Source organism: Leptonychotes weddellii, chromosome 3 (genome assembly GCF_054177405.1).
Source record: "Leptonychotes weddellii isolate Sample4059 chromosome 3, ASM5417740v2, whole genome shotgun sequence".
Classification (NCBI taxonomy): domain Eukaryota; kingdom Metazoa; phylum Chordata; class Mammalia; order Carnivora; family Phocidae; genus Leptonychotes; species Leptonychotes weddellii.
In genome coordinates this window covers 103,167,618-103,187,060 of record NC_138371.1, presented here as the reverse complement: position 1 = coordinate 103,187,060, position 19,443 = coordinate 103,167,618, and the positions used below count along the sequence as shown (strand labels likewise).

Sequence of the window (19,443 nt, the reverse complement as noted above, 5' to 3'; positions counted from 1 at the left end):
ATCCTATTTTTAAATTTTTTAGGAACCTACATACTGTTCCCCACAGTGGTTGCAGCATTTTATAATCCTAACCAACAGTGCACAAGGGTTTTATAAGCTTTTAAAAGAAAAGAAATGTCCTCTGCTATACTGACTATTTCAAAGTACACAAAAAGAAGTGTTAAATTTCTTTCAAAAGGCAAATATAATTTGATCTTCAGATTTGTTAAGTATTCCAAATAGGCCAACTTCCTTAAATTTAAAATCAAATATCAATACATAGAACATAAGGACTCTTCAAAAGATTTGTTTGTTCTAGAAATGAAAAGTTAATATAACATTGGGAAAATAAAATACTACTTATCTTATTAATAAAAGAAAAATTATTAATATATCAAATAACCAGTATTATTACTTCAAAATCTATTCTTGACTGGCATATTTTAAAATGACAGTAATGGTAGCTCATTTTTCTTAAAAACAGAAAGATAACACATATAATCTATAATCTTACCTTTTCTATTTTTTTAGATTTCAATCTAAATTTTAGATTGAGTTTTTTTTATAATTTAAAAATATGTAGACCTATTTGTTTTCTTGTTAGTTGTGCATTACCTGACTGTATGGAAAGAGATTCCAGGGGCATTGACCAAAAACATTCTAGAAGTAATAAATGTATTTGATAAAATGGCAGCATAAGGTAAAACTATAAATGCTGCATTCCTGAGACGCTTAACTAGAAAATACAATTAAATTCTTTTTGTGAGATGATTGAAAACAACAACAAATAACCCACCAAATAATCTGGGTATTCATTTACCTGGGCAGACAAGAAATTCATACGTCAGGGCTCGGTTGATTCAGTCTTTTAATAAGAAAACCATGGCCCATTGCATAATGGTACACAGGTTGTGATCTTATGTTAAAAAAAAAAAAAGATTAGATGCATCCACATACGACATGGATGTAAGTTACAGAAAGGGCTGGGGGAAGGCACTGGAAGTGGGGTTGGGGGTGGTGTCACAAGAGAACTGTCACTTATTACTTATATACTTTCCTATTACTTGAAATTTCACTAACATGTATTCATGTGTTGTCTATGTGACTTTTTTAAACAATAAAGAGAAGAAAAATGTGGCCCAGGCCAGGAGCCCACTTGCCGGAAGTCAGTGGCAGGGTGGGACCTAGACCTAACACCTGATAGCCAGATAGGGCTGTGGTGGATTCAGGAGAGCAGAAAGGGCGGGAGTGAGAGGACACCATGTCGCTCTGCTGTGCAGGTTCAAACGCAGCAGACTCACTACCCAGCTCAGCCGGACAGTCGAGGCAAGCCCCCCACAGGAGGTAGCATTCCAGCTAGTTCTTGCACAGTAGGAGCCAGCCACGTGGAGGAAAGGGCAGACAGTGCTCTATGAAGAAGGACTGGTACCAAGAGATTGCTACCATACAAACAGGAATGTTCTTGGAACGCAAATAATCAGTCTATGTCAAATGCCGGAGGAAGGTAAAAAAATTAAGGGTGGCAAAAACTCCACTGGATTTGGGTGGAAGATGGGTGACAAACTTCAGGATCAGTTTCCATAGAGTTATGGGGTGGAGGTCAGATTGCAACAGGTCAAAAAGTAAGTGAGAAGCAAGAAGAAAATAAATGCAAACTACTCTTTCAAGAGAAACGAGATGAGGAGAAAAGAAGCTGTGTGACCACTCACAGGCTCCTGGGTGAGATGCAGGTGGTCACTGGCCTGAGGAAGGTTGTAGAGGTTTAGGGAGAAGGATGGAGAGGGAGTGGACAAGGCGCATAAGGAAGAGCTGGGGGGGGGGGAGCATTAATTGGGTTGCATTAAACTGCAGGACTGTATGAAGTTTTTCTCCTATAACCCTCAGTGGCCTGTGTGTAGGATGAGAAACGGGATTTGGCTAAATCGGTCCAAGGCTAACTGAAGTTTAGCAGAGGAGATTCGGCAAGTAGAACAGTGGGGTGGAGGGCGTGGCTGGTGCTGGTGCTGGTCGGAGAGAGCTGCTAAAATGGAAACTCACAGGACCTGGATTGTAGGAAGAAAAGGGAGGGCAGTGGGGCCACTGAACTGGAGAAAATGAGGGGTGGAAGAATGAGTGCGGTGGAGTTAAGAAGGGGAGGAGGGGAAAGAGATGTGGTCAGAAAATGGAAAATTAAAACTTAATAGCATCCTAATAAGATAAATTGGTCTTAGTTAAGAAGGGGAGGAGGGGAAAGAGATGTGGTCAGAAAATGGAAAATTAAAACTTAATAGCATCCTAATAAGATAAATTGGTCTTAGAGCCTAAATTAATTATAATTTGTTTTAGCTGCATATAATAGAAAACCCACCCCAAATAAGAAGTTTATCTTTTCTCACTTAAATGAAGCCCAGAGGACGGTAATACACAATTCTCTTGTGGCTCTGCAGTTATCAGTGTCCCAGGCCCATCTGTTTTCCTGCCCGGCCATCCTAGTACATGGCTTCTATCCTCACAGTTACGTCATGATCTAAAATGGCCACCATGCACCAGCCATCACAACCAAGAAGTAGCACAAAGGAAGAAGGAAAAAAGCAACAAGTATACCTGCCAGCCCTCCTTAAAGAGCCTTCCAAGAAGTCCACCCAACACATTCACTTTCATCTTTTTTGGCCAGAACATCACCACATCCAGCAGCAAGGAAGGCTGTGAAAAGTCATTTTTAATTCAAGGTTAGATCAGAGTTTTGTCACTGAGGAAGGAGCGAATGCTGCATAGCAGATGGGTAGCTGCACTCTGGCACAGAGACCCAAGCCAATTCTGATGGAAGGGCAGGACATTGCTTCCCAAGGGTTACAGGAAAATAGAATCTTCTGTCTCTGGCTTTCTCGTGGAAGCTGCTATCCCAGGTACAAAGAGAATTTGCCAAGCCCAGAGAGTTCCACTAAAGAGTTAGGGGAGGAAGCCCTCACTGTGATTTTCAGTGTAGTCATCCAGAATAGTCTGTATCTGTAGCCGCCTAAAAAAAGGCACCACCCCATCATTTTTTCAGTCTGGTTTTAGGCTGGAGTGAATATTGAATGGATAGTCTTTGAAAATTCTGAGTCAGGGCGAAGGGGTCACAATGAGAACTCAGTGCCTTCCTCATGAATGCTCCACTGTCGGCCGCTTCCGCCCACCATTCATATCACCCAGGTTAGACAATGGGGTGGATTCTTCCACTGTGTCTCTGTCCCTCTGCCCACACGGCTCCCCCTGAAGTTTCATCTGTCACTAAACCAATGAGAAATGCATCGGAAGAGTGGATCCCAAGAATCCAAAGAGTGGAAGATGCTGTCAATCCCTTCCTTCTCTGCTAACATATCTTTGCACAGTCCATTTTTGTAATGCTTTCAGGGATTTGAGTAAAGGCCTCTCCAGCCCTCTTCCCGGGCTCCCACTTCCTACCCTGAGCCCTTCAGAGGAGACCGGGTGCTTAGCCATAGAGTTCATGAAAGTGGGGATACTAGCCTGTTCTAGATCCCTCTGATGTTTAAGAGCTAAAGGCTTTTCAGTGTCCAAACCTGACCATTTTTCTGTTCTTCTAATGGACGGATTTTTTTCCTTTAGCCTAAGCACTAGACTCAGAAAAGCAATAATCTGCCCTTGAAACTTAAAGTGTAATCAGCGATTTATACAGTCATAAAGTGAAGCAATTAAAAACTGATCCTCTTTAATAACTTAATAACAGTTACTAAATAAAATTTAAAAATAAAATTTATTTTAGGAAACGGATAAGTTTGAAAACTGGCAGTTATGGCAACTAATAAAAAATCAATTCACTCTACAGTTATTTTATACCTCACCTTTCTACCTGATTTTCTACTCTAAAAAAAATTAAAAAGACCATGTCTCATTTATATATGCTTGTGTGTGTATATATATATATATATATATATATTTATATGAAGTTATATAAATCAAGTAATCTATATGTGCAGGAATTATAGGAATTTGTAGCCTGTACCACTGGCACCTGTTTAATGAATTAATGACAGGGGCGCCTGGGAGGCTGCTCAGTCGGTTAAGCCGCTGCCTTCGTTTTGGCTCAGGTCACGATCTCCTGGGATCGAGCCCCGCGTCGGCCTCCCTGCTCAGCGAGAGCCTGCTTCTCCCTCTCCCTCTGCCTGCCGCTCCCCCTCCACTCCCCCTCCATTCCTGCTCTGTCTCTCGCCTTCTTTCTCTCCCTCTCAAATAAATAAATAAAATCTTAAAAAAATAATAATGACAAAACTCCCAGAGGGCGGTTTATTCTCAGCGCTCTGGCGCTTCAAAGGCATGCCCACACTGTGGAAAGATTTGCAATTAAGTTTAAAGATTCCAAGTGAATTCGTGTTTCTCAAACTCACATACAAGTCTGTATGTTAGTTGGTGTGTTGGAGCTTCAGAAACACAACTCCGACCTCCCAGGGCAGTTTCCAGAAGGGCTCGCACAGGCTGCTGGTCCCGGGGGCTGCGGCTGCGGCTGCGGGTGTGGTTCTGCCGGACCCGGGTCCTTTACAGTCCTTGCCGACCACAGACTCCTGCTTCCTATTACCCAACGGAAACAGTTGCGATGGGGCCAGAGTGTGATCATGAACAAATCTAGGGAAACTGTCCTTTAGGTTCGGTCAACAATTAATGAGGGTTTTCACTTCAAAGAGGGAGAGGAAGTCTTCCCGCCCTCGCTGTCTTGGTACCGGCGGCGTGGCGCAGAGTGATGGAGACGCGCGGCACGGGGCCCCCCAGGCCGGCGTAAGTGTGGCAGTCCACCCCCCAACCCCGCCAAGCAGAACACCTGAGAGGAGCTGGCAGAGGCCGTCTGTGGACTGCTGTTTACTGTCTGTTCTGCGTTAGTACGCACCAAGTTGAACAGGGTCTACTTCCTGTAAAGAAAAGAAATGGAACTGGCGGTGGAAAAGGGCAATAGCCCAAACTAATATAAATTCACTGCTGGGCAGTACTACTTTGGCTTCTACCTTCCCAAGACACCCTTACTTTTTAAAATACTTGTCTTTTCCAGAAACAGCTCCATAAATACAGAGAACAGACTGATGGTTGTCGGGGGCGGGGGGGGGGGGGGGTGGAAAGCGTGTAGGGGGGAAGGGCAAAATGCGTGAAGGAGAGCAGGAGAAACAGGCTTCAAGTTATGGAGTAAATAAATCACTGGGATGAAAGGTGCAGCATAGGGAATATAGTCAAGGATATTGTAATGGCGTATGGTGACAGGTGGGAACTACACTTGTGGTGAGCACAGCATAACATAAAGACCTGTCCAATCACTGTGTTGTACATCTGAAACTAATGTAACCTTGTGTGTAACTATACTTAAATTTTTTTTAATGATGAAAAAATAGTTGTCTTTTCTAACTGTGGAACTTGGTGCTTGATAGTCTAAATAATCTTGACAGCTCTGTCCAGTACAATTTTCTGCACAGATGGAAATGTTCCATATCTGTGTAGCCACTAGCCATTCGCGGGTATTGGGCACTTGCAATGTGGCGAGGGTGACTAGGGACTGGATTTTTAATTTTATTTAATTTTAATTAATTAAAATTTAAATTTAAATAGTCACATGTGCAAGTGGCTAACGAATTAGAACAGATCTAGTAGATCAAAAGAATTTTTTGTTCAGCTAGGAAATATGACTATTTCCCGCAGCAGCTCATGAAACTTGGTTTCCTCATCAATACTGATGGAGACCCACAAACTCAGATGTGCAACAGAAGCCTGTGACTTCCTGGTTTCCACCTAAACAAGAGATTTGTTTTGCAGTTCATTAGAAATGTTGTTGATTCAAAGCTCTTCCAAGTGAAACAGTCTCTCAAAAAGTTCAGAAAAGGGTAAAAGAGAAAAAAAGATCCATTTTAAATACTAAGACAGGACTATATTTATTAACAACTAAAGGGAACCACACACCCTCCTAAAGAATTGGGTGGCTTGGGTGGCTCAGTTGGTTAAGCGTCTGCCTTTGGTTCAGGTCATAATCCCAGGGTCTTGGGATCCAGTCCCATATCTGGCTCCTTGCTCAGCAGGGAATCTGCTTCTTGCTCTGCCTGCCGCTCCCCCTGCTTGTGCTCTCTCTCTCTGACAAATAAGTAAATAAAATCTTTAAAAAAAGAAAAGAATCATTTTGAAGTTTTTATGTGTAAGCAATGAGAATGATACCTTTCTTCATCAAGTTATACATGACATGAATACTATGAATAACAGGAACCCACAGATGTGTGTCTTACCAGGAAGACTGTATAATAGTTTAAAATGTAGACTTTGTTAGAATTTTACTTAAATAATGCCTCACAAACTTATTTAGTCGTCTGACCTTGGGCAAGTTAATTAACTTCTCTAATCCTCTGTTTATTGTAAAATGGATAATGATAGTACCTACTTCACAGGACTGTTGTGAGGACTAGATAAGATAATGATTAACAAGGCTTTAGCCCTCACATGGTAAGCATTCATGAGTAAGTAAATAAATGGTAACTATTATTATTTTGTTTTACTCCTCCATAAAGTGAAGACTAGTAATCATGTAGAGAGGTCCAGAGGTTTTTTCCATGTGTGAATCATACACTGATATTCTTCATTTTGATACTCAGGGAGGGCTAAACAAACCTTGCTAATACTTCCAGTTGTCCATTCATGATGTTTTAGCCACACTCTTCGTGCTCTGGAAGAGTCTCTGCATATTTAAGACATAGGCCATTGTTCAGGAGACAAGGTATCTCACTTGGGGGCGAAGAATCACATAGTTTAAGGAGTAAATTTATGGATAAAGCATTAACATTGTCCTAAATGCCAAGGCTTTTGAAGATTTGTCGGTCTTTACCTTCCAGAAATAGAGTAAATTCTATGTATGTACTCTCTTTTAAGACTAATACCAAAAACTGAACTTTTACCTACTAAAATACTAAACCCCAAACTTGTTATTTATTTATTTATTTGTTTGTTTGTTTATTTATTTATTTATTTTTCCAAACTTGTTTTCTAGTGACTAAGTCAGTGTTTATGCTTAGGTTTTCCCTGTTGGAACTACTGTGTGATGATTATGGTGGGAAGAGATAGATTGGTCATCAAAGTGAATTAACATATCTTAGGATACATTGTCGTACGTCTGTATTTCTTTTTTTTTTTTTTTAAGATTTTATTTATTTATTTGACAGAGAGAGATAGCGAGAGAAGGAACACAAGCAGGGGGAGTGGGAGAGGGAGAAGCAGGCTTCCCGCGGAGCAGAGAGCCCAATGCTGGGCTCCATCTCAGGAAAAAATATGGAATGCTTCACGAATTTGCGTGTCATCCTTGTGCAAGGGCCATGCTAATCTTCTCTGTATCGTTCCAATTTTAGTATATGTGCTGCCGAAGCAAGCACTGTACATCTGTATTTCATAAGAAAAACTCTCATCTGGACTTGGCAATTTAAAAATATATGTGCATATAGAGATACACACACGTTCACATGGCCTTACCTGTTTTGAATGCTGTAGGCAGGGAATATAGAGGGGAGATCATAAGTAAAATTACATCCAACTATGCAACTTTAATGAAAATTTTAAATCTAATTTTTATTAGTGCCATCCGGTTTTAGCACTTTCTTGCTTCCTAAATAAAGCCTTTTGAAAGGGCCCTCCCAATGCGCTCCATGAGTAATTCACATGAGCGGTAGTGTCTTCAGTTATCTTGCATCCACTTTTTGTGAACAATGGAGAACATTGAGATAGATTTTTAAAAGTTGTTTCATAAAAAAAAATAAATAAATAAAATAAAAGTTGTTTCATACCATTTCTTAGCCTTGGGATGTAAAAGTCAAAAAAAGGAACAACTTGCTTCTCAACAAAGTGAAATGAAACGTTTTGCCATCTTCCACCACTGTGATGAGCTGGGTTTTCAATGCCCTGGGTGATCCGAGCACAGTTTCCCTCTGTGACTCCTTTCCAAGAACCGTTCACTAGGACCCTGTGCTGCTGACTGTGGCTGGGAACCTGGAAAGAACCACTGAGGGCCAGTGAGAGCTTGAATCCTACCCCTGAGGACTGAAAACCCAGAAACCCCCAGAACAAGTCCCTGAAGCAAAGCAGAGACTCTCAAGCTCTCCAACCCTTTTCCTGTCCCTGCCTTTTTCCTTCCCTCCTCTCTTCATCTGAGTCACCTTTGAGTGCTCACAGAGTTCTGGATGCTAGATGTAGAGATAAAAAGTTGATAGGACATAGACCCTGCCCTTCAGGAAATCACAATCTGATTAGGGAAAGAGATAAGTAGAATTCATACACACATAACCAGAATAAAAATCAGCTTCTGATCTCCGTGTTGTGCAACAAATGAGCTCCTGGTGTTGGAGTGGGACCCAAAGCTCCCTGGGGCTCCCAGTGCGAGTAACTTCTCCATTATCTTCTCTTCCCAGAATGTTGATTGCAGCACATTATTCCTGGACTACCAGAAGGATGGCCTTTGTACCGCTGACGCTGGCCTCATTTTAAATTGACTCCAGCCTCCCGCTGGGCGTCAATCCTTGCTTGGCACTTGGCTAGGAAGCTGAAGAACACGACCCTGCCCCCAAGCAGCCCACTGGTTAATGGAAAACAGACGATCTAAATCACCAATAAGCACAATAATATGTCAAGAGCAAGACATTCTGAAAGCAAAAGAGAAGGTGAGTGGACAAATCACACACTACGCACGGGGAAACAGCACGTCTGACATACCCCTCCAACCCCTGAAAAGTGGACTAGATAAGGGGACCCCAAAAATGTTCATTTTAATTTGAATCCCTCTTTCAGAAAGAAAACATATATCAATAGCAGAAATAATCAGACACATGCTATATTTACTATACTGTTGAAACTTGAAATTTTAAATAGAATTTAGTGGTAACCAAAAGCATCTTCTTCTCGGAAGCAACCATAAAAAATTGTGGGTTTGTTTGTGTGTTTTGTTTTGGTTTTGGAGTTTGTTTTGGAGGGGTAGTTTTTTGCTTGTTTGATTTTCTTGGAATAGTAAATAACGGTTGGCAACAAAAAATGTCTGTGCGAGTCTGCCACAGAAGTCAAGTTCTCCAGCAGTCTTCAGGAGCCCTCAAAAACAGAACACAAAAAGTACCTTCACTGGGGAAAAGAAGAGAGGGAAAGAAAGAACAACAGCCCCCACTGCGCCTCTACATTTTTGCAAAAGTCCAGCATTCAGAAGAAGCTTCCTTGCTTGGCCTACATCTGCCGATTGGTAATTTGTAATTCAGGTTAAAAACAAAACAGAAGTGGGCATTGTTCTGATACTTGCCCTGATAAGATCCCAAGAAAGCTCTGAGAGCTGGCAAGAGAGAAAAGCAGATAATGGTCAATGCTGTCATTTGAGTTTAAAAAGCACTGTGATTTTTCTTTTAAAGGAACATCTTCAGTTTCCAAGACCATACACAGGGTTCCTAACTGCAGCTCAAAATTTTCCACTGGGCTCCCTCCGGAGAACAAACACCGCTCAGTGGAGAGTGTGCCCTACCAGTGCGTTTCCCGGCTTCCCCGCGGGCCACTCTGCAGAACCAAGTGCCAGCCACACCCCACACTGGAAGCTTAGACCTTAGCGAGCAGAGGTTTGCTTTTATCCATTAGTCTGCCACTCCCCCATAAGAATTATTTTCTGTTTCACCTTTGCCTTGAAAATAAGAGGAATTCCTCAGACTGGCATTTCAGGTCTTTCATAATCATAACTGATCCTTCTAAGCTGGTCAGAATAATTTTTAATATTTACCAAGTGCCTTAAAATAACAAACTGAACTTTTGCATATATTATTTAATCCTCCAAACAGCGCTTCGAAGAAACTGTTATCATCCCCACTTCCAAATGAAGGATAGATATTCTTAGAGAAGTAACTTGCCTAAAGTCAGTGTGGGGAACAGGGGTGGAGCTTGCCTACACCCAGGCTTCAGACTCTCACCCTGTCTCCCTTCATCTTGTAGTTGGATCTGCCACAGAAGTGTTACCTGCTGTTCCCCAGTGCTGCCGGCACCATCCTCCTGCCTCCATGACTCTGCCTGGAACTACACTTCCCATTTCTCTTTGCCATCCCACCATTCTTCCCCTCTTCCTCAATGCCCATCCCAGTCACCCTGGCAGCCATGTCATTTTACAATGCGAATCCGTATGGGGCTATGTGTTGCCCTTGTCTCTGGGGCTTTGGTTATCAGTGCAGATGGGCTGAAAGGGAAAAGTCTTTGATTCAGATTTGGTTTCAAATCTCAGTTCTTGCCTTTAATCCTTCTAGGCTGATCAGAATAATATTTTATACTTATTAAGTGCTTTAAAGTTAACAAAATGAACATTTGCATATAATATATTATTTAATCCTCCAAATAACACTGTGTGGCCTTGGGAAAGTTTCTTAACTTACATGAATTTCCATTTCATTGGCTCTCAGAGGTTCACTGTAGTGCCAATCTAAAAGGGCCAGCCTGGCACAGAGATGGGATCACTTGGCAGACTTGGCAGGACCCTGCACAAATACTCAATAAGAACCAGTAGGAACTGGCATCAAAATAATGAGTTGATTAAACACACACACGTTAGGAGACATCTGCTTAATATGAGCCTAAACATGTATTTGCATCTCTACTCCCATCTTAAATGCCAATTAAATGATGGAAGAAAAAAAGATATAAACTTATAAGAACAAAGAAATGGGAAGGGAAAGGAGAGGGCGGGGAGGATGGCAGATCAAATTTATGAAGACATCATGACCAGACAAATATGAAGACATTTTTTAATACAGAAGGACACAAAATTGTATTCTCCATGTTCCCTTTCTTAGGAACCTACCAGAGCTATGACTCTGTTATGAGGTTGTATGTTTGGTAGGAATGGTGGGGATGATGTAAGAGCTAACCCATCAAATGCCATAATAAAAAGTCAACAGGTCAGGGGCGCCTGGGTGCCTCAGTCGTTAAGCATCTGCCTTCAGCTCAGGTCATGATCCCAGGGTCCTGGGATCGAGCCCTGCATCGGGCTCCCTGTTCAGCAGGGAGCCTGCTTCTTCCTCTCCCACTCCCCCTGCTTGTGTTCCCTCTCTCGCTGTGTCTCTCTCTGTCAAACAAATAAATAAAATCTTAAAAAAAAAAAAGTCAACAGGTCTAATATCCATCAATCAGTAAATAGCATAATAAGCACACTGTTTAGAAATTTAGAGATAAATATCAGAAGCGCTTACAAGAAATAAAGGCACTGGTTGCCCCTGTGGCAAAGTACTGGCCTAAGTACAGAGGCTGGGCAGTGTAGTAAAATATTTCTTTGAAAGCCTTTTGGTTCTATTTGAATTATTAAGCTGTGTACATTTATTAGAATACAATTAAAACCACCTATTCTTCGGAAGCTGTTTCAAAAAATAGAAATGGAAAGAAAACTTCCAAACGCATTCTACGAGGCCAGCATTACCTTGATCCCAAAACAAGACAAAGACCCCACCAAAAAGGAGAATTACAGACCAATATCCCTGATGAACATGGATGCCAAAATTCTCACCAAGATACTAGGCAGTAGGATCCAACAGTACATTAAAAGAATTATTCACCACGACCAAGTGGGATCTATTCCTGGGATGCAAGGGTGGTTCAACATTCGTGAATCAATCAGCATGATACATCACATCAATAAAAGAAGGGACAAGAACCATATGATCATCTCAATTGATGCAGAAAAAACTTCTGACAAAGTACAGCATCCTTTCCTGATTAAAACTCTTCAAAATATAGGGATAGAGGGAACAGACCTCAATATCATAAAAGCCATCTATGAAAAGCCCATAGCGAATATCATTCTTGATGGGGAAAAACTGAGAGCTTTCCCCCTAAGGTCCAGAACAGGACAGGGATGTCCACTCTCACCATTGTTGTTCAACATAGTACTAGAAGTCCTAGCCTCAGCAATCGGACAACAAAAAGAAATAAAAGGCATTCAAATTGCCAAAGAAGAAGTCGAACCCTCACTCTTTGCAGATGACGTGATACTTTATGTGGAAAACCCAAAAGACTCCACCCCCAAATTGCTAGATCTCATACAGGAATTCAGCAACGTGACAGGATAGAAAAATCAATGCACAGAAATTAGTTGCATTTCTATATACTAGCAATGAGACAGAAGAAAGAGAAATTAAAGAATCGATCCCAGTCACAATTGTACCCCAAACCATAAGATACCTAGAAATAAACTTAACCAAAGAGGTAAAGGACCTGTACTCTAAAAACTACAGAAATTGAGGAAGACACAAAGAAATGGAAAAACATTCCATGCTCATGGATGGGAAGAACAAATATTATTAAAATAGCTATGCTATGCAGAGCAATCTACACATTCAATGCAATCCCTATCAAAATACCATCGACAGTTTTCACAGAGCTGGAACAAACATTCCTAAAATTTGTATGGAACCAGAAAAGACCCCGAATCAGCAGGGCAATGTTGAACAAGAAAACTAAAGCTGGTGGCATCACAATGCCGGACTTCAATCTCTATTACAAAGCTGTAATTGTCAGGACAGTATGTATGGTACTGGCACAAAAACAGACACATAGATCAATGGAACAGAATAGAGAACCCGTAAATGAACCCTCAACTCTGTGGTCAAGTAATCTTCAACAAAGCAGGAAAGAATATCCAACAGAATAAAGGATGGTCTCTTCAACAGATGGTGTTGGGAAAATTGGACAGCCACGTGCATAAGAATGAACCTGGACCATTTTCTTACACCACACACAAAAATAAACTCAAAATGGATGAAAGACCTAAATGTGAGACAGGAATCCATCAAAATCCTAGAAGAGAACACAGGCAGCAACCTCTTCAACCTCGGCCTCAGCAACTTCTTTTTTTTTTTTTTTTTAAAGATTTTTTTTTTTTTTTTTTTTATTTGACAGAGATAGAGAGGGAGAGCACAAGCAGGTGGAGTGGCAGGCAGAGGGAGAGGGAGAAGCAGGCTCCCCGCTGAGGAAGGAGCCCGATGCGGGGCTCGATCCCAGGATCCTGGGATCATGACCTGAGCCGAAGGCAGCCGCTTAACCGACTGAGCCACCCAGGCGCCCCGGCCTCAGCAACTTCTTGCTAGACACGTCCCTGAAGGCAAGGGAAACAAAAAGCAAAAATGAACTCCTGGGACTTCATCAAGATAAAAGCTTTTGCACAGCAAAGGAAAGAGTTGACAAAACTAAAAGACAACCTACAGATTGGGAGAAGATATTTGAAAATGTCTTCTCAGAAAAAGGGCTAGTATCCACGAACTGTAAAGAACTTATCAAACTTAAAAAAAAAAACAAAAAACCCAAAAAACAAAAACAAAAAACAAAAAACAAAAGAACTTATCAAACTCAACACCCAAAAAACAAAAACTCCAGTCAAGAAATTGACAGAAGACATGAACAGACATTTCTCCAAAGAAGACATACAAATGGCTAACAGACACATGAAAAATGCTCCACATCACTTGACATCAGGGAAATACAAATCAAAACCACAATCACACCAGTCAGAATGCCTAAAATTAACAAGTCAGGAAACAACAAATGCTGGTGAGGATGCGAAGAAAGGGGAACCCTCTTACACTGTTGGTGGGGATGCAAGTTGGTATAGCCACTCTGGAAAACAGTAGGGAGGTTCCTCAAGAAGTTCAAAATAGAGCTACCCTATGACCCAGCAATTGTACTACTAGGTATTTATCCAAAGGATACAAACTTGTGATCCAAAGGGGCACCTGTACCCCAATGTTTATAGCAGCAATGTGCATAATAGCCAAACTATGGAAAGAGTCCAGATGTCCATTGATAGATGAATGGATAAAGAAGATGTGGTGTATAGATAGGTAGATAGATAGATGATAGATGATAGATAGAGGTATATTTATGTATATATATAATGGAATATATACATGTATATATAATGGAATATATACATGCATATATATAATGCAATATAAACGTATGTATATATGTATGTATATATATGTAATTTTTATGTGTTTACATATGTGTGTGTGTATACACAATGGAATATTACTCAACCATCGAAAAGGGTGAAATCTTATCATTTACATAGATGTGGATGGAACTGGAGGGTATTATGCTGCTGAGCAAAATAAGTCAATCAGAGAAAGACAATTATCATATGGTTTCACTCATATGTGGAATTTAAGAAACAAAACAGAGGATCATAGGGGAAGGGAGGGAAAAATAAAATAAGACAAAATCAGAGAGGGAGACAAACCATAAGAGACTCTTAACTATAGGGAACAAACTAAGCGTTGCTGGAGGGGAAGTGGGTGGGGGGGTGGGGTAACTGGGTGATGGGCATTAAGGAGGGCATGTGATGTGATGAACACTAGGTGTTATATGCAACTGATGAATTACTAAACTCTACATCTGAAACTAATGATACACTATATGTTAACTAATTGAATTTAATTAAAATAAGTTGCAAGAAAGAACACAATTAAAACCTGTATTTTACAAATTTAAATAGTGGAATGTGATTTTACCAGTATGATCAGCAAGTATTTGATCCTCAGTGAGACAGAACTGGTAAACAGAACCTGCAAGCTGAAAAGACCCATGGATATCACCTACAATGATCCTAGAAAAGTGTTATTCCTGCTGATAGCATCTTATGGCACCTGTTGACCCTGAATACTTAATAATGGGTTTAAAATGCAAGACCTCTGAAGACTAAAAACTTAGCTGTTAAGTTTTCATGATACAGAAGAATTTAACAAAACTTAAGAGGAAGGAAAGCTTTATGACCTGAAATACATAGGTAAGCTGTCTAAAGTGATCCAAGGCATTTGCTCACTTTTCCCTTTTACGTGCACTTATAAAACATGTGGCTTTGGGAAAGTCAGAAAGGTTTCTGTACTAAGTTCTCTTTGTTTATAAAAATTGAGATAATCAACTTCTCTAGGATTATTAACATCTTAGAATCCTGATCCATACTCATATAAAAATGAATAAGATTTAAGACTTTGAACCCCACCCAAGAGCATGTGGCTATTTGAAGATCCCAAAAGGACCTTCCTTATGGGTGATTTTGTTGTCTAAGACAATTCCATAATACATTTCCTAAGGACTGATGAAATCCTGGGTCAAGTGGAACCCACATATTAGGCATGGTTACAGGCACTGAGTGGAGAAATATGTAGAAGAAAGAATTCTTGTCTCTAAAGAACTTATAATCAAACTAAGGATATGTGAAAGTACAAAGCCACCACAGAATGGACAGTTTGAGATAAATGCCTATGAGAAATTCAAGCCCCTACCAGCAGCTCATCCCAATATGGGGTAAAGACTTCAACACCCTGTTGGTGCTGATTGTGCCCTCGCTGTTCCATCACCTGCTGTCACCATGTCATCAATCTGTTGTACAGTTAGAGAGGGTGCCTGGGTAGCTCTGTTGGTCAAATGTTGGACTTTTGATTTCAGCTCTGGTCATGATCTCCGGGTTGTGAGATTGAGCCCCACGTTGGGCTCCCCACTGGACATGGGGCCTGCTTAAGAGTCTTTCTCTCCCTCTCCTTCTGCCTCTCCCCTCAGTTCTCTCCCTTTCTAAAAAATTAAAAAAAAAAAAGAGGAGAGAATGTCTTAAGTTGAAGTGGAGGTCATGATAAGGAATTCTTTGCATGCCCACTTAAAACACCATTATTTAACTAAGCTGCTGAATCTTAAGCCCACTGGCCCTTCATTAACTTCCCTATTCCTGACATTCCCAACAATTTGTTGCATTTAGTTGTCTAAAATTGTGTCATTCCTGGTTGTGGCTCCCAACCCCACCTTAGAGTTGGTAACACTGACATGTAAATCGGAACCCACAAAATGGAGACCACCCCAGTGGCCAGCCCGAAGTCACAATCTAAACCTAAGACAGCCTGAGCTTGGGAAACACCTGTCACCAATCACATCAACACAATCTTCCAACTCAGTTTAACTATCTACCTTACACTAGAAAATAGGACCTGCTCGCCTTCTAAGGAAACCCCCAACCTCCTAGCCAACTATGCCATCATCCACATTGCCTCTTCTAAACTCATTCTTGCTCATAACCTCACAGGAAGATTGTAGAGTTCTCCACTGTTTGTGAGGCACTGTTTTCCTTTGAATAAAGAACATCAAAGTCATTACTAAATTGTTTTGGTTTCATCATTTGACAAAGCAACTTTTGACCATGTCTTAACTATTGTCAGAAAACTCTGAGAAACCACAAGATTTCAGGCAGTGGCTACTTGCCATTTCAGAATACAAACCACTAAGTTCCATGGGACTCATCTATCTTGTTAACACTATAACCCCAGTGCTTAGGACACAGGAGAAACTTGATAAATCTTTGCTGAGTAAATGAATAATTGGTCATCACATTTAGTAAAAAATTCGCTGGTGATCATCTTGCAGTTTATACAAATATCAAATCATGTTGTACAACTGAAACTAGTGTTATATGTCAGTTATACCTCAATTTAAAAAAAAATATTCACAGTAACAAATGACAAAGTCCTTAATCATATAACTTCTATGCTGTGAAAAATGCAGAGAATATTTTGAGACTCCTAGGAAATGTTTTAAAATAACTGATCCTATAAAAGTGAGGGGCTGAAATTGGCCTCATGAAAGAATTGTTATCACAAAAATGTACAACTCTGTGCATGAAATAAAAGGAAGGAAAATAATGAGTACACTGGGAGAAAACAGTGCTGCAACCCTGTGAAAGCCATGGAAATGGAAATTATTAATAAATGGATCACATATAAGGAAATGCTTTGCTTCTGTTGTGGAGATGACAGAGGGTAATTTAGGAGAGCCAGGCACCAAGGGGCAAGACAGAAATGAAAGAAAAACTGGTAAGACTTGTTTAGGGAGAAAAATTTAAAAGATAAAAGGCTTTAATTTCAAAGCTTCCCTCTTTCCCCGCATTCTTCTGAAGTTGAGTTTGAAAAGGAAGCAAATCAATACAATGACCACAGAGTCTACCAACGCAGAGGTGGAAATTACGTTCAGAGACACACCAGCCAAGCTGGTTGGCAGCCCAACAACCCCAGAAACCCACCAGTGCAAACCTCCAGACACATTGTACTCATGAGGGGTGACATACATCAGACGGAGGGACCTGAACATCCCCGTTGGACATCCCCTGTGAAGACCACACTCACACTCGTACCTCATATATACTCTGGAGCCACTTATGAATCATGCAAGAAAATAAGTAACATGGTCTCCTTTCACACTCGACCAAAACAGTAAACCAACCCTGATACAGAATGACTTTCAAATGTTTCCAAAAATCAAGTCCACTTCAGCTGGATGAAGCTTTGTTGAAGAGATGCATCCATAGCACATGGAGCCCGGAGGTCAGGAGACATGTTCTGGCTCCACCTCTCGCTACTAATGGGACATAGGGCAAGTCCCTTTCTTACTTTGAGATGTGGTTTTCTTAGGTATGAAGGCTGTAAGGGCTCTGCAGATCATGTCAGATAATTGTGTGAACATGCTTTATAAACTGTAAGCAAGCATTAGCACATCTTCTGAAAATAGACAATGGGCATGGACTAGCGATGAGGCCATGTCCCCTCTGCTTGAATGCAGGCCATCCTCGGGACTTTCTTGGATCAATAGAATGCAGGAGAACTGACCCTATGGCTGCTCCGGGCATACACCTTGGAATCTTTCATTAGCAAAACTCTTTACCTTCTACATGGGTGGCTCTGCAGAGGACAGTCATCATTGACTGTCTCAGTGTGCCTTTGGGTTTATGCTAACAAATCAGTTTTTTCTTAGAGGTGGAAAGACGGAAGGGAAGGGAACTAACAGCTGATAACCTACAGGGCATCAGGGATTAATTAGATCTACTAGCTGAATTCACTTTTCCCAATCCTTTCCCCAAGTTCCACAAACACTTGACTTCTTATAAATGCAAACTCAGATTTTTACTCTTTTCTATTTCTCCCTTTAAATATTCATATTATCCATTGAAACAGCCTGTAGTATATTTACTACAGAAAAGGAGAGAGAATAGCTCCGGAGATTTGAACTAGACTGTCTCAACCCCAAAGCAGCTGGTGACCTATTGTGCCTAGATGCCATTTGCCCTTTGCTCTGTCCTGGGCTGCCACTCATCCTGCCTGGATTACAACCTGGCTTAGGAAAGGTAAGCACCTTGGTTCTGTCATTCCTCTGCCTTAAGTCATCCTCAGACTTTCTATGAAACGGTCACTCTTCCACAGTTGGCCACCCACCTTGTGTTTTCCACACATCTCAAGCAATCAGCCCCCAGACATCATCAGCTGATGAAACCCTAGAGCAATTATACTTGTGCCATGGAATTTCAGGATAGTTTTCAAGCACTCATTGCCCAGACAGGGGCAAGACAAAGCTGGTTTCCTATGAACAACACAAGAAGGGCAGCTGTGAGTGAGGGATGCTGCAGAGAGAAAGGGTGTTTTCTTATTGCACATAGTACATTTGAAGTATAATAAAGTGTCAACTTTCCCAGTAGAGGAACTACTATTTCCAAATACAAAAATAACCCAAGTGGTGCAACCTTTATGATTACAGTCCTTAATCTCAAACTTTATGCTCTCTTCATCTGTGTCTGAGTCCACACTATATCACAGATGACAGAGAAAAAAAAAGGATCATAATTAGAAACATTTTATAATCAGTGTCATGGAAGTCAGTTGTCTAGGCAGAATTAGTGACATAATAAATGGAACCTGACACAACGTTTCAGATTAAACTGGAAAGGGTTGCCCATCCTTGCTGGTAGACTGTGGATTCCATGATGGATTCCATGATGATGGGGGTCCTGGCCCTCAGACCAGGATATGGGAATTCAAATCCTAACTGCCATTTACTAGCTGTGTGTCTTGGACACACCACTTAACCCATGTGCTTCGGTCACCCTCAGTATCGGGATCACAACTCTTATAGTTCAAGGATTGTTGTGAAGCTTAAAATCAAATTGAGAAGAAACACTTGGTAGCACATTATTTTTGCACAAAAAGTGCAAAAAGAATGGCTAAGAAAGCATTGTCCTGAGTCCTAAGAAAGCATTGAGTGCAGCTAAAGGAGTATAGACAGTATTTCTATCAGTCACTTTTTTTTTAAAGATTTTATTTATTTATTTGAGAGAGAGAGAATGAGAGACAGAGAGCACGAGAGAGAAGAGGGCAGAGGGAGAAGCAGACCCCCTGCTGAGCAGGGAGCCCGATGTGGGACTCGATCCCGGGACTCCAGGATCATGACCTGAGCCGAAGGCAGTCGCTTAACCAACTGAGCCACCCAGGCGCCCTCTATCAGTCACTTTTAATCACAGTCCATCACATCTATAAGTAAATCAAACAGAGATGGTAATACCTGGGAGAATCAGGCTCCAGGGACCACTCCAGCAGCGACTCCCCCCAGTTCTGCTGGGATGGTTGTAAAGGACAGAAAGAAAAAGTAAGTAGGTGGCCCTGCTGTCCTTCA

At 41.1% G+C, this 19,443-nt stretch overlaps 1 non-coding gene across 1 annotated transcript; it reads right to left on the bottom strand.

Annotated features, from left to right (window-relative positions):
- Nucleotides 1–7,236: 7,236 nt before the first annotated feature.
- LOC115944065 (U6 spliceosomal RNA) lies at nt 7,237–7,343 on the bottom strand. The gene has a single exon (XR_004078648.2). It is a non-coding gene; the product is annotated as a U6 spliceosomal RNA (small nuclear RNA).
- Between the last annotated feature and the right edge of the window lie 12,100 nt (nt 7,344–19,443).